Genomic DNA, 5,166 nt, shown 5'->3' with positions numbered 1-5,166 from the left:
ATGCATAGTACCGGGTGCAGAGATGCGCATGCGCACAGGGAGAGTATAAGTACGCCTCCTCTCCACACCTGCGGCTAGCCCTCTGATCGTTTGATTGTTTGGTTTGAGCGAGACCCGCCACCGCAAGGCCTCTGTCCGGTTCTACCGACAGAAGGTTCCTGCGCACTGGGGTTCGAAACACAGAATTTATACTGAAGAGAAGTGAAGACTGAAGAGGACTACACATGCACACAAACACGGTAAAGGTATGAAAAACACTAACTTCTCTGGGTCAAAACATGCTTAACATGGTTTCATGGGTAAAAACGCACGGTAAAGATGGTTTCATGGGTAAAAACACACGGTAAAGATGGTTTCATGGGTAAAAACGCACGGTAAAGATGGTTTCATGGGTAAAAACGCACGGTAAAGATGGTTTCATGGGCAAAAACGCACGGCAAAGATGGTTTCATGGGTAAAAACGCACGGTAAAGATGGTTTCATGGGTAAAAACGCACGGTAAAGATGGTTTCATGGGTAAAAACGCACGGTAAAGATGGTTTCATGGGAAAAACGCACGGTAAAGATGGTTTCATGGGTAAAAACACACGGTAAAGATGGTTTCACGGGTAAAAACAAACAGTAAAGATGGTTTCACGGGTAAAAACGCACGATAAAGATGGTTTCATGGGTAAAAACGCACGGTAAAGATGGTTTTACGGGTAAAAACACACGGTAAAGATGGTTTTACGGGTAAAAACACACGGTAAAGATGGTTTCACGGGTAAAAACACACGGTAAAGATGGTTTCACGGGTAAAAACGCACGGTAAAGATGGTTTCACGGGTAAAAACGCACGGTAAAGATGGTTTCACGGGTAAAAACGCACGGTAAAGATGGTTTCACGGGTAAAAACGCACGGTAAAGATGGTTTCACGGGTAAAAACGCACGGTAATGATGGTTTCACGGGTAAAAACGCACGGTAAAGATGGTTTCATGGGTAAAAACGCACGGTAAAGATGGTTTCATGGGAAAAACGCACGGTAAAGATGGTTTCACGGGTAAAAACGCACGGTAAAGATGGTTTCACGGGTAAAAACGCACGGTAAAGATGGTTTCACGGGTAAAAACGCACGGTAAAGATGGTTTCACGGGTAAAAACGCACGGTAAAGATGGTTTCACGGGTAAAAACGCACGGTAAAGATGGTTTCACGGGTAAAAACGCACGGTAAAGATGGTTTCACGGGTAAAAACGCACGGTAAAGATGGTTTCACGGGTAAAAACGCACGGTAAAGATGGTGTCACGGGTAAAAACGCACGGTAAAGATGGTGTCACGGGTAAAAACGCACGGTAAAGATGGTTTCACGGGTAAAAACGCACGGTAAAGATGGTTTCACGGGTAAAAACGCACGGTAAAGATGGTTTCACGGGTAAAAACGCACGGTAAAGATGGTTTCACGGGTAAAAACGCACGGTAAAGATGGTTTCACGGGTAAAAACGCACGGTAAAGATGGTTTCACGGGTAAAAACGCACGGTAAAGATGGTTTCACGGGTAAAAACGCACGGTAAAGATGGTTTCACGGGTAAAAACGCACGGTAAAGATGGTTTCACGGGTAAAAACGCACGGTAAAGATGGCTTCACGGGTAAAAACGCACGGTAAAGATGGCTTCACGGGTAAAAACGCACGGTAAAGATGGCTTCACGGGTAAAAACGCACGGTAAAGATGGCTTCACGGGTAAAAACGCACGGTAAAGATGGCTTCACGGGTAAAAACGCACGGTAAAGATGGCTTCACGGGTAAAAACGCACGGTAAAGATGGCTTCACGGGTAAAAACGCACGGTAAAGATGGCTTCACGGGTAAAAACGCACGGTAAAGATGGCTTCACGGGTAAAAACGCACGGTAAAGATGGCTTCACGGGTAAAAACGCACGGTAAAGATGGTTTCACGGGTAAAAACGCACGGTAAAGATGGCTTCACGGGTAAAAACGCACGGTAAAGATGGCTTCACGGGTAAAAACGCACGGTAAAGATGGTTTCACGGGTAAAAACGCACGGTAAAGATGGTTTCACGGGTAAAAACGCACGGTAAAGATGGTTTCACGGGTAAAAACGCACGGTAAAGATGGTTTCACGGGTAAAAACGCACGGTAAAGATGGTTTCACGGGTAAAAACGCACGGTAAAGATGGTTTCATGGGTAAAAAACATGAAACCATCATGTTTCATGTTTTTCAGCCATTGTATCATGGTCCAATGGCTGATTTGGGTTGGTCTGGTTTCCTGGTTTTTGGTTGACTTAAAACAAATACACAGGTTTCTCCTAAATGCCTTTCCAGTATAAACTACTTACAAATGGTCATGCTAAACTAAATGTCACATAACAAAAGGGTTACAAGGTTTAACGTGTAATGGTGTGCTAGCTTTAGCACACTTCACCACACCAACCACTGGTAATCTGCAACATGGTTTCAAATGTTGTAGTTTGCTTTTGGAAATGGATGTATGTATCCAACCTTACCACTGGTACTGGTTTCACGTTTGACGGTCAGAAAACTCAAACACTTCCAAAATATCCAAAAAGCCCATTTTGTGGCGTTGGTTTCTGGTCTGAACGGGCCAGGTTTGGACTGACGGCAAAATGCAATGGTTCTAATCCTTTTCTGATTTTGTCATTGCATTGTCTCTTTTCACAGGCTAAATAAAATAAATGTAACCCTCCACAGGCCACAAGGTTCTCCAAGATGGCGACCTCCTCACCCCTTCCCTCTCTGTCCCTGTACCTCTGTCTTTCTGATGGTGACTGATTCCTAACATTTCTTTGTGCGCATGTTACTAACCTCACAGCCACGGTGTAATCCAGCCACAAGGGGGCGCCTGTGTGCCCCCTTGTGCCAGTCCCCAGCCTGGATAAATGGAGAGGGTTGCTGTGGCGTAAAACCTGATTGTTCACTCTGTTTGGGTTTTGCAACTTTAATCCTTAGCTACTTTCTCTGGCTCCTGTCTGGCAAAACTGGCTATTTTCCGAATTGCTACTGCACTGATGTAAACGGAGCACATAAATTATTGACATGAAGATTATCGGGTTTGTGATAGACATTCTTAACATTGTTTCTCCAACTGTGTTTTTTTGGTTCTTTATATCTGGATTGGTTGATATTAGGTGTGTTTAAGATGAAGTTCGCCTCGCCTCGATTCCAGACGAGACCAGGCGGTGGCGTCAGAGGGCGGAGAAAGGCGCCTCTAATCAAGGCAGACACAGAGAGAGAGCCCCGAGAACAGAGAGGAGCCTCAGATCACACAGCGTCCCGCGTTTGTTAGAAAGAGTTTGGGAATAAAACTATTGTTAAAGTTTGTGAACACATTTCTGCTTCTCCCAAACACCAGACAGACCCATCACTACAGCAAAAATAACAGACTCTCCTCTTACAGTTTAGGATTAGAATAATAAACTCATACATATTTAAAATGTAGGCCATATGTTGAACACACGTCACTTTCTGTCAAATATGAAGCATTTCTGCAGATTTAAGTAGATCTTGGTGATGAGAAAAAAGGAGGCAGGAGGCCGCGGAGCGTCAGGGCAACACGTTTCTGATCTAAACACAACTCTTATCCAATCATCTGTCAGTCCTTTGTCAGCGTACGTGTTTACGGCACTTCATTTCCCACAATCCCTTTGGCCTTTGTAGTTCAGCCAGCCGAGCGAGGCGGAGAAAAGCAACTTCGCTCGCCTCCCCAAGGCGCTCCAGCCGCCTCGGTCTCACGAGAATACGGGCACCGTCGCACAGGTGGCGTCAGAGCGATTCTGACCGGCATGCACCGCTCGCCTGCAGCCGCCCGCCTGCAGCCGCCTGCAGCGCCTCGCTCATCTTAAACACACCTATTATATGGTTTGGCTCTGGTCTGTTCTGACCATGAAATGTGTTTTGAACTTTTGCTGTAATACTACCCCCTGGTGGTCAGGGGCGACTCCAAAGACACTTTAAACTGCTTGAAAGCCTGGCTTCAAACAAGGTCCAACGCTACATTAGAACCCTGTTTCCAAAGAGTTTTTTTTTTTTTTTTTTCTAAAAATCGCTATGACCCATGTTACAATGCTGGAAATAAAAGGTGGACGCCCAAGTCTATGGTTGACAGGCTCTGGAGCTCTGGAGGCTTGCAGCCGGTCCGCAAGTACAGGGCTTTCTGCCTTTTTGCTATTTTTAAGGAACAGGCTTCGCAGGAGGAGCAGCCATGTTAATTTCACAGACCACTCGGGATCATTACTTTGAATGGTGCTGAATGGCATTTTTACCCGCTGATCTCTAGATATAATGGTCCACCCCCACAGGCTAGCTGTTTACAAGTTGTTCTGTTTTTAGATTTGTTCTTTTGTTTAATACACATCGTCGTCACTGTGCCATTGTAGTGTTTCTAAGATTTGGTAGGATACCATCTCAACTTTACTTCTTTCACAAAAGGTTTACAGTTTGCCAAAGCACGCACACGCACACAATTGCAGGGGGAGCCAAGTATTAAATAAACCTTTGTATGTTTGTGTGACGGATAGCGTGCGTAAATGTCCTGATTTCATCCAAACCGTCCGGTGTTTTTTCTTGAGCAGCAGCTGCTCATTATGCACACCTCTCTCATTGATGACAGAAAGTTCCTGCGTTCCTGTAGCTTTGAAACATATTACTTTAAACGTAAGAGAAGCAAAGACTGAAGACAAGAGGACAGAATGACTAATGGCACCTGGTCAAAAAACTCTATGGGGGTGTTTTTGATAAGGAAATAGCATAACATGGTAAAAGCTCCAAAATGTCAATTTTGCATAATTTTGCAAGTACCTGGGCCTGTATTCGAATGATAGCCTCACCTGGTCAACTAACACAGCCAGCATCGTTAAGAAGGCCCACCATTATGACTAATAAATTGAACTTACAATTAATTCAATATAAAATTCTTCATAGAACACACTACACTGGACAAAGACTACCAAAAATGGGCTACTCCTCTATCAGCTGTATAAACTGTACTCACAACACCCCGGACACTTATATACAGGTCTTCTGCAGAAGAAGGGGCTCAAGGATCAAACCCCTCCAACCAACTGTTTGTCCTTCCCTCAGGAAAAAGACTGAGGAGAACCACAGCGAACCCTTCTGCCCTACGGTCCAGCTTCTTTCCTGAGGC

Source organism: Gobius niger (genome assembly GCF_951799975.1).
Source record: "Gobius niger genome assembly, chromosome: 16".
NCBI classification, from domain to species: Eukaryota; Metazoa; Chordata; class Actinopteri; order Gobiiformes; family Gobiidae; genus Gobius; species Gobius niger.
Note: the sequence above shows the minus strand (reverse complement) of the source record.